The 10,776-nt window shown below is 35.6% G+C and overlaps 3 long non-coding RNA genes across 3 annotated transcripts; all 3 read right to left on the bottom strand.

The window, feature by feature from the left end:
• Nucleotides 1–1,859: 1,859 nt before the first annotated feature.
• LOC147487417 (uncharacterized) lies at nucleotides 1,860–2,579 on the bottom strand. Its single transcript, XR_015202051.1, has 2 exons — nucleotides 2,501–2,579; nucleotides 1,860–2,282 (listed from the first exon to the last, which is right to left on the bottom strand). It is a non-coding gene; the product is annotated as an uncharacterized LOC147487417 (long non-coding RNA).
• Nucleotides 2,580–4,948: 2,369 nt separating this feature from the next.
• Nucleotides 4,949–5,924, bottom strand: LOC147487416 (uncharacterized). Its single transcript, XR_015203149.1, has 4 exons — nucleotides 5,878–5,924; nucleotides 5,605–5,781; nucleotides 5,393–5,477; nucleotides 4,949–5,002 (listed from the first exon to the last, which is right to left on the bottom strand). It is a non-coding gene; the product is annotated as an uncharacterized LOC147487416 (long non-coding RNA).
• A 13-nt stretch (nucleotides 5,925–5,937) lies between these two features.
• Nucleotides 5,938–6,923, bottom strand: LOC147487415 (uncharacterized). Its single transcript, XR_015203148.1, has 3 exons — nucleotides 6,451–6,923; nucleotides 6,051–6,100; nucleotides 5,938–5,952 (listed from the first exon to the last, which is right to left on the bottom strand). It is a non-coding gene; the product is annotated as an uncharacterized LOC147487415 (long non-coding RNA).
• Nucleotides 6,924–10,776: the final 3,853 nt, after the last annotated feature.

The raw sequence follows: 10,776 nt of genomic DNA, 5'->3' as shown, positions 1-10,776 counted from the left end.
AAATATAGCGTCATAATTTGGCGTCAATTTATTTTGTGACGCCATTTTGACGTCACAAATATTTGTGACGCCATTTTGGCGTCACTAATTTGTGACGTCAAAATGCCGTCACTATTTTTTGTGATGTCATTTTTGTGACGCCAAAATAGCGTCACTATATTTGTGACGTCAAAATGGTATCACTATATTTTGTGATGCCATTTTGACATCACAAATTAGTGACGCCAAAATGGCGTCACAAAATATATTTAAAAAAATAATAATAATAATTGGTTGCTATACATCGGTACATCCACCGATGTATAGCAACCAATTATTATTATTATTATTCAAGATACAACTAGCCCTAGCCAGCACCGGTTGCTATATGAACTAGCCAAGAGCCCAAGATACAACTTTTTAAAAAACAGTCCATTCCATAAAATACACAATCACACCATCAATCTCATTCAAGAATAAAACATTCATTCCATCACTCAAAATTATCAAGTCATTTGTAAACACCAAGTACTTCAATTTTCCAAGCGAAAAGTACAATACAAATCACTTGTAAATACCAAGTACTTCAATTTTCCAAACGAAAAAGTACATTACATTATGCTTACAACTAGCTAGAGAAAAAGTCTTCTTATTAGAAAGTGTCCAAGTGGCAACATCGACTACCTCCATCCTTCAAGGTCGGCAACAAACAAATGTCACGTGCATTACCTGTTTCATTTAACAAAAGAATTTAAATAGACTTCTACCTTAAAATGTAACGAGAGATATATACAACAATAGGTTCACTTATTCTAATTAAAACTAAGTGACATAGTTTCTAGTCTACCAAATTAGTAACATAGCAATTAGTAAGAAGGTAATCATGCCACTAGGATATCAAAGAAGCTATAGGCTATTACTATTTGATAACACAACACTAATACACCGTAAACCACTTATGGGAGCCTCTTTAGCCCTAGAAGCTATATGAATAACAAGGTGACATATATACAACTAAACGGGTACTGCCTCTACCTTCTATTAATGCGTGAACAACTATTAAGGATAAATTCCAACCATTAAAGATATATACATCCTTAAGTGACAAAAAAGTAATGCGTGAACAACCATTAAGAATAAATTTCACACTACCAAACATATTTAACACAACAACAAAGCAAGAAACAACAAATTGTTAGCTATTCTAGAACCACGCCACTAAATGAAATGGAAATCTCCTTCTCCGTTAAATACTTGCTACTTGATTCACAAGCTTATTAATATCGCAAACTGAACAATACTAGTCCTAACACCGCAAAGACAGTCAAAATGATAATTCAACAAATTACTTGCACCTCAGAATCTAGAACCATTATTACCGGTCTTTTTCAATGAATTCAACTTCAAGTTCATAAGTTGCTTCTGATATCAGTCGAAAAAAGTATTTAATCTTTGAAGCATTTAAAGATACAAAATCATATATATACATTTAAAGCAGGCGTGTAGCACTTAACTCGAGTCTAACTTTTACTTTTAAAAATATACGGAAAATTATCATATATATACATACGATAATCTTGGCGATAATAGAACAAAAAATGTGTATAGATTAAATGCTCAAGGCATGTGTAGTTGCAGGTTTTAGTCAAGTAGATAACAGTATAACGTAAGGGAAACTACAAGACCATAACTTTCTTCTTCATTGTTTTCCTCCCCTTCTCGAAGGACCAAGTTTAATAGGTTGGAAAACCCTATCTAATTTCCATTTTATGCAATTATGCAATGAAGATGGTGATTAGTGAAGTACAAAGCGTCTATCAAAAAGAAGGTATAAAAAAGATGGTATGTTCTATTTTTGTTTTTCTTTCTATTGGGAAGAGTTTGATTTTGGAGAAGGTGAATTGGTAGAATATATATGAACTCGTAGAGGAAACAAAAGATACAAGCTCATAATGATAGGTAACCCAACAAGCACACTCATCGGTCCAAGTGGTAAAACCTTGAGTAGACAAAAAAAAGGAATTACATCACTTGGAATACCGGTTTGCTTCTTGGTTCAGCAGGGTAAGAAGAGTATTAAATTAGCTTAAAAATGACTAGAATATACAGATGACGACATGGGCAACATAGCATGAAGTGAAAATTTTAGCAGACCAGGTACCTAGTGTACAATTGCACAAATTTCTTAAGGTACCATATTCTCTTGGATAAACAATATCTTGCAGATCTGACTGCAACATCATTCCCCCTTGGCCACCCCTCCTCCAGGCAAGATGCTTTCAGCAACAGTCTCCCTTACAAACCTGAGAAAGGAAAAAAAAAACGTCCAGAAATTCTCTCAAGAATGTAAGCAAGAACAGATAAAAGGAGAACTAGATTACACAAATGCCATAAGATGACTTTAGTTTGGATCAGATGTATAGAGCATTACCACAAGAATGACTACCTGACAAAGGACAAGTAATACATGAATGCCTTGAGCAATTCGTTTTCTTGATAAATGTGAATGATATACACTTACCTTGCTAGTTTGTCTCGAGAGGATTGCAAGATATAGATCGCAAGAATGAAAGATAGCACAAGTCCCGTTTCACATGCAAAACGAAACTTATTCAAATTTGTTCACGAAAGCCTACCTCTACTCCTATTGATGCACGCCTTCCCATCCCCGATTGTTTGTAGCTAAAAGGGAGCTTATTTCACTAGAGTTAATCACCAAATTCCACTAATTCAGTTTCTTGGAAACATCAATCCTGATTCTTAAATTGCCGTGAGAGTAGCAGAGGTATCACATATGTACTATAGTTTCAAAATGTCCATTTTCCTCAATAACTTGCTTTCTTTCTTTGCTATATAGAAAATACAATTATTAATAAGTTGATAAGCATGACACGTCTTTTACCTGATCCAAACAATACATAAAATCCAAAGAAGAACATCTATCTCGGATCGCCCTCCCACGTATATATTTGCCAAACCATCAACTTTGGAGAATGGAAATATAACACCATATTAACACCATAACAAGGCATGGCATGAAACATAGATCAGCTAACTTCTAAAATGCTGAGAATCAACTACTACTTAGAGAGAATACATAATGTATTTGGCTATTTGCAAAGCTAAAGGCATGTACTGATATACTAACCATGTATATCTGATAAGGCATGTACTGACAGGTGAACACCTTATTGAAGTGATGGGCCATGAAACCTAAAACAATATATGATAATGATGTAAAGACTCGAGGTTAAGTTTAAAATATGCATTCCGGTCTACCTGTTCCATTTACTCAACCTATGCTAATACGCACTGAACCATCGTCTAAGTAATACTCTAATCGACTGATACCAAGTATATTATCTATAAGATCAATTAAATATGTACCAAAGTATTTTCAAATGGTTATATCGATATGTACCCAAAACACGTGGATACTTTAATGTCTACCAATAAGTTCCTTTGAAAACAAAAAGTCAACCACAAAATGAAAAGCACGAAACCATATTTAGTACTTGGACAAGAAGGAATGATACAAAAGGGATGGAAGGGAAGTATCACATACAGTGGTGGGGCATGTCTATAACTTTAGCTGTGACCCCGTGTAAATCACTTCCTGAGTACATATACAGAATCTACTCAGAGTCTAGTGCTGCGTACCTGGGAGGAAAGAAGTATCCTGGCGCTTTTGTGTCCAAGAAACCCTACATATAACAAAGACACAAGTAATTAAGGAACAAGATTGGAATTTGATTTTTCTTTATTCTACCAGATCACCTTAAATATTCAACGAAATATTGGATTTGCTTTGAAGACAAAGAAATGATGGTATGAATGAAATATGGAAATCGGGAAACAATTGTATAGTTGTACACATAAACTCCACAGATGGCAACAAGTACATTAAACAAGATTGACATTGAAACTGTGGTCAACCTTCCACCATTTCCTTTGGACTCGTCATTCTAAGGTGTGACTTAAATAATGTAATGGTGTCACATGTTTGAATGCTCATTATATATCATAAGAAAGAACTGGTATGTTAAACGAATGATCTGAGATATCACTGATATGATCTTAGATTACACTAGCGAGGTTGCATCATGTTGTATGAGCTAGGAAGATGACTCTAAATTTGTATCTGTCTAGGTCAAACAGGAAGCACAAAACAGAAAGCTGTTCTATTGGCCTATATTAAAACGACTCCATTTTGTGAGGGCTCTATGGGTTTCACTTGGTCTTCAAGAACAGCTAATCGTAGTCGGCTCGCTAGGGAAAATAAAAATATAATGTCATCGTTTTTTAAGCTGGAAGATGATACAAATGGTTATATATTGAGAAATTGTTGTATTCATGTGCAAGTACATATCATTGTCGTAACAAAATACTTCTTAAGAGTACTTACAGAAAACCTCCTATGGCCAGTCCAAGACCTCGAAGAGAGACATCCCGCCATATAGCAATTCCATTTGCAGCTCCTCTTTGATTCCGGGTCCTATTCAGATGGTAATAAATGTCAATCATTCTAGTGAAAATGGCACAAACAAGCCAATAGATATCAATGCAAATATGATAGTGAAAAGTTACCACCGCGATTGTTCAGAGAGTACGGATAGTCCAAAGGCAATGACTATCCTTAAAGAGAGAAAACAATATTAAATGTACCATCATTAAGTTCATTTTTTCTTGTAGGCAAAAAGAAAAGAGAAAAAAATGACCATCATGAAGTTCATACTTACTTTGTTAAAACATTCATCGATAGATGCAGTTCAAAGAAAATTAAAAAGCTGAACCCAGATAACATAGCTATGAAGGGGTAACTTTGCAACACCGGTACAGATAAAACCTACACGTATAACATAAAGGGAGCACATTCAATCAATAATCTGAGCTGAATCTTAAAGATAAACTTTAAACCATGGAAAATCTTGACACCTACCACAAACGCGAAAACCATGATATTTGGACCGAATTCTCTCTATCAATGGATATAGAAAAGTTTGAAAGACTAAAAGGCCCCCACCTATACTTGAATAAGTTAGTAATTTAATCCCAAGAACAAACAAAGTCATTAAACTACTTCACAGCATTATATGTACATATACAAAGTAAAGTTGGTGAATTTCTTTTTAATACTCCTAGATCACGAACTGCTAACATTGCGTTTCTAACAAGACAAATTTGATTTTCCAGTAGGAGTTGAAGGAAAAGATTTGACTTCAGAGTATCTGTACATATAATATATTATTGCAGTAAGCATTATAGATGCTATTCACATAGAAATTCTGAAGCAATACTTTATCTAATTGAGTAAATAGGTTCTGAAAAGAGGTTGGAGAATTTTCTAATTTCAGAAGCACTTCTAATTATAAGTTATAAGAATTAAAACTATGATGATAAGTATCCAACTTACCAGAGATTGTGAGAACAACGCCAAACTTATTAGTCAAAAAACCTAATCCAAAGGTTTTCGAACTGACAGCCCATAGAGAAAATACCTGTGAAAGAAAGTTCAGCAAATACAACGGATTTATATCTTATACAAATTGTGGATATAACAAAACAAAAAAATAGTAATAAGAAAAATAAATAAATAAAAATAAAAATTGCACTTTATCAACTTGCCTCTGAGTAGGCCATGTCGTGTAGAGAGAATATACAATATAAAATAACTGCTGACATTAGAGGCCAGTTCCTAAACAAACTTTTATTTGTCCCCTTCTCTTGAATTCCTGCGTTCTCCAATGACTCAAATGAGATGTCTCCTTCTCTGTTATCTCCATGGTTCATATGCACAGTTTCCTACAATCCGAAAAATGGAAGATCTCAAATATTGGTAAATAGACATGAAAGTGGCGTGTATATATCTGCAAAATAATCATTGTTTGAAAAACATACGGGAAGCTAGAACAGAGCAACAAACACAACTGCTGCTACCAATATATCTGGCGAGGGGTAAAGAAGTAGGGAAACCTCTGTAAGAAATACTTACATGAATATCATTTACTTAGAACAACTACAAAATGAACATGAGGAAATGAATACAAGATAATGCAGATGGTGTTCCTGACCTTCCAAATAGAGAACCTTCAGATACTATCTTTGGAAACTTCTCAGCAGGCTAGAAATGAAATTTCATCCAACAAAAAACAGTGTAGATCAAGTAAAAGGTATCCCAAAAAGATGAAGCACAATATAATAAGCTGAACATAGAAACAACTATTACTATTAGGATTATCAACTCTGCTGGTCACTTATAATTTGTATCGGAGTGAACCTCGCATCCAACAATTGATTCTGGGGATGGCGAGGTAAAGGTGAGCTTAAATTGGCTTGGTCTTATGTATGGAAATAGATGGAGTCGTTGAATACTGCCAATGGTTCACATAACTAATTAATAATAAATAACTGAACTTTTATGCCTATACAAAACCCCAATATCAAAAAATTGAAACCCAAATTATTTGTTACCTTGGTTAAAGCAAGCTTTCTTCAATAGATCGAGCTATTTTGTGTTGAAATAATTAGTAAAACTCCATCGAAATGGCAAGAGCTATAGAAAAGGGGTTTGAAGATATGACAAGGAGAGGAGAGGATGGGGTTAGATGATCTGTTTTGATCGAGAGAGAGTGGGGTTCTCACACAGATGGTTGTTTCTAAATCTGATGCGAATTGGGTGGAGAAACTACAAAATGGTTCTCGTTCCACTCTTTCAGAGAGTTGAGATCGAGAAGAACCCGATGGCTTTTGAGTTTGACGCCTGCACATGCGAGCATGTGCGTTGGTTTCAATTTTTTATTAGCTAAAATCTTTATAACTTCACGCCTATATGCCGTCACCAATTTTTTCAGAATTTTCTTTTTTAAAAAAAAATACCTTTTATTTTATTGTGACGCCAAAAACCGAATACTGACGCCTAATTGCGGTCACAAAATTTGTGATGCCAATTTCTGTCACAAAATTTCAGTTATGGTGTAGTGATGGTAGCAATGGCGTCCACACATGTAAATTTTATCTAAGTCTAGCTTGGATTCGATTAGTTCGATGGAATTAGAGTTTGTGAATGTTATTTGGAAATTTAATGGATTATGTTTGTTAAGATTTTTTTTAAGGTGTATAGACATTCAGTAAAGATATTGAGTGTAGAACAAATTCAGTGAATTTTTCCATTTTTTTGTAAAAAATTTAACCATTTGTCACAGTTTTGTGAAAACATATATAAAACGTGTTACTTTTTTATGACGGTTAAGGATAACATTTATCACTATTTCAGTAAAAATCGTCACTAAAAGGTGGTTATATTATGGCTGTTTTCAACTATCTGTGACGGTTTTGGTAAAAAAAACTCCTACTTGGTCACGATTTTGGAAAAAAAAATAGTGACAAGACTTTTTGTGATTATTTTTAACAGTGATATAAACTACTTTCTGTTGTAGTGACCATAGATTTCTCTAGAGGTAATTCTAATAGTTTTCACAAGTGCTCAAGTATTTAGGTTTGGGACGAATTCCTTACTTGAGTTATACGTTAACGTGAATTTTGTGAGTAAGCTAGGTATATTGTATAAGTGTAGTTTAGTGTGTGTTTTGATTCTATCATTGCATACATCAAAACTGCTATTATCAAAAGCTATAAGTGAAAAAAAGTTTATCTAGGCTAAAACCTTTGCTAATATCTATGACAAACAGTGGTTTGATATAAAAGAGGATCCCCCTCCCCAAGCATCATATTTTTGGAAAGGGGTGCATAGATCTTATGCTCTTTTGAAAATAGGTATGATCTGGAGCATTGGAGATGGTTTTTCTACCTCTGCACTACCCATGGCTCCTGGTAAATAGAAGACCAACTTGTATCAGGGAGATGGGCTTTTATAGTGCAGAACTGGAAAATGTTTATGTGAATGGCCTAATTATGAGTTGTGATGGAGGACAATAGTGGATGGAATGTTGAGTTCCTCTATAATCATCTATCCCTTTTTCTCAGTCAAAAGGTCCAAGAGATACAAATCAGACCCCACGAGGCTAGGACTGTTGCAGTAGCTTACCATTTCCTCGATCTGTAAGCAAGGCTGGGAATGTCACGCATCAACCTTTAATCTGATGACCATTGCCAGAATTTGGAAGGCTCATATTCCTGCTAGAACTCAGATGCTTTTATGGAAAGGATATATGGAGGGGCTTGCTACTAGAGACTTGCTAGATAGAAAGAACATGATTGGAGACTTTGAATGCTCTTTTTGTAACAAAGATATTGAAAGTCCTAGCCATATTTTCTTTAATTGTAGTTGGTCCAGAATTGAAGTGTCTGGTTTGCAGCCATTGGTATTAGGGTGGATCTGGTACCATATCAGTCCATGAGAGAGTGGATTGATGAGATCATGGAGTGGTGTTGCAACCAAAAAGAAGAGAGAGAAGACAAAGGGACCCTAGCTTGTAACTTGATATGATGCAGTATATATGGGATACCAGAAACAAAATGAAGTTTGAAGGGGCAAAAGGAAGCAGGGAAGGAGTGATTAGAAAGAGCCAAGCACAAAGCCTTAAATGTCTTGAAGCTTTTCAACAAATGCCAAATCAAAGACTGGGCCATACAAGGGCATCCTCTTCACACTCTAATTATACTCCTAGTTTTGAACTTTTAGATGCTAATGTATGTTTTCCCCTTAACCATGCATGTCAGAAGTACTTATATCAAAATGGATGCTGCTTATGACAGGAGTACGGGATAGGCTGGAGCAGGAGTAATAGCTAGGAATGGGGAGGACACAGCAGCAGGAGCAGCTATCCAAAGGTATAAGGCACGCAGCGCTGACGATCAGAGGCAGAGTTGATTGTAGTGGAAGTAGCAGTGAAATAGGCTAAGGCCGGCACTGGGTGGAGTACAATATATCTTTGAGGGTGATAATGCGTCTATTGGCTCTGCAAAGTATTACTAGTCTATGTACCTGGTTTCTTGCTACTGTAAGAAACTCTATTTTGAGATCCTCATATGTGTTTAGGTGTTGTCAGTTTAAGTGGATTAACAGTCAGTTTAATGGGGAGGCGCATGACCTGCACAATGGGCTAGCTCTAATGTACGGACGCACCTTCTCATAGACTGTGTCCGTGTCGGACGCGAACACTGGGATGGATGCGGTTTGGACGCGTGTCCGACGCAGTCAACACGGTCAATTGCCATGGACGCAGGTCAGGACACATTCTGGACGTGGACAATCAAAGTCAAGACGCAGGTCAACAATGGTTCTATGGAAAGAACTTTATTCGGAGAATGGAAAAAGGATGATGAAAGATCAGAACGTTAAGAAGAAACCTGGCTTTAGCTTGGTTGAGGTGAACGGGGTTGTGCATGAATTCATTGCTGATGATGAAACTCGTTGCCTGACGTTAACTCTATCTTAGAATGGTTGGTTGAACAATTGAAGTTGGACTTTCTTCACTCTGGTGTTGATAAAAATATAAAATGACTAGAAAGTGCCTCGCTCATGTCTGTATTCCGTTATAATTAGTAAGTTGGGTTAATGGCAGTGGTAGCGGTGCTAGTCAATGTAGTGAGTTAGAAGAGCCTCACCACTTGACTTTCGATTCCCAAATTATTTCGGTGCAGCTTTATAGTCACAGACTCACAGTATTCCAAGTTCCAGGAACATAGTTAATTCACAGCCGTACCATCTACACTTTCTCTAATGAGTAATGACAGTCAAATAGTCAATGATGGCAAGTTGGCATAAGCTAAAGTTTGGTCATGGTATTTATGATACACGTAACTTAGTTTATAATGTTAAATTATTTAAAAAATTATAAAATAAAATTATATATATATATATATATATATATATATATATATATATTTTAATATCTTTAATATATAGAAAAACGAGAAATTGAGTGAATAGTGAATGTGTGTGGACGTAGAGGAATTTTGGTCATTTCATATTTTTTAACTTTTAAGGGGTAAAATAGTAATTTAACGTTTATAAACTTTAAAAAAAAAGTTTGTGAATTCATGTGGGTACTATGTGCACAGTAATTAGTATATATTATTTAATTGCTGCATCCAAATCGCGTCCTATATTTTTTAGATATTGCCGAGTTAGTGTGTCTGCGTCTGCGTCAATATCCGTGTCCGCGCAATATAGTGAGCTAGCCATGGCCAAGGAATTAGGCCTCTTCCAAATTGTATGTTAAATCATAACTTATTTACTTGGATCGGAGCTTTTAATTTATATAAGATTGGGATGGTTTAGCGAAAAAAAAAAAACACAACGCAAAGTCAGTTTACGAAGCCACTATAAGTGTTGTTTTAATATCTTTTTCAACAAGTAAGAGCTTTATATAGAAAAACTCTTGATTTACAGACTGAAGGGCCAGTAGTAGCTCTGGAGTAATAACACCTTACTACCTCATCAGTTAATTTTACTGGAGAGTGATGCAAAATTCAAACTAACAGGAGTAAACTCCGAAATGTAGTTAGCCATCCAAATTTCCTAGTCGTCACTTTTTCAAATCGAGCTTTTAGCATGTGTCTGCATTACGGCTGGCAACAAAGGAGAGTATTCATGAAACCACTCTTACAGACTTAGAGTTGTAAGTCAATAGTTCAACTTGTGGTTTAGGCAGCGTATTTCGCCCATCACTTTATCACTGCTGGCCAGTGTAGAAGTGTTTGGCCTTCTTCTAGCAGATAGCAATTGCTACTACCAACATCAACTACAAGACAACTGTGGTTTTAGAACAAGGAATGGAGCATCATATATTTATCGTCCAATGTGTTCTATAAATTTGGGTGAAGCACCATCCA

The sequence above is a fragment of the Coptis chinensis genome, chromosome 7 (assembly GCF_015680905.1).
Source record: "Coptis chinensis isolate HL-2020 chromosome 7, ASM1568090v1, whole genome shotgun sequence".
In the NCBI taxonomy this organism is placed as follows: Eukaryota; Viridiplantae; Streptophyta; class Magnoliopsida; order Ranunculales; family Ranunculaceae; genus Coptis; species Coptis chinensis.
Note: the sequence above shows the minus strand (reverse complement) of the source record. Positions and strands in the feature narration are given on the sequence as shown.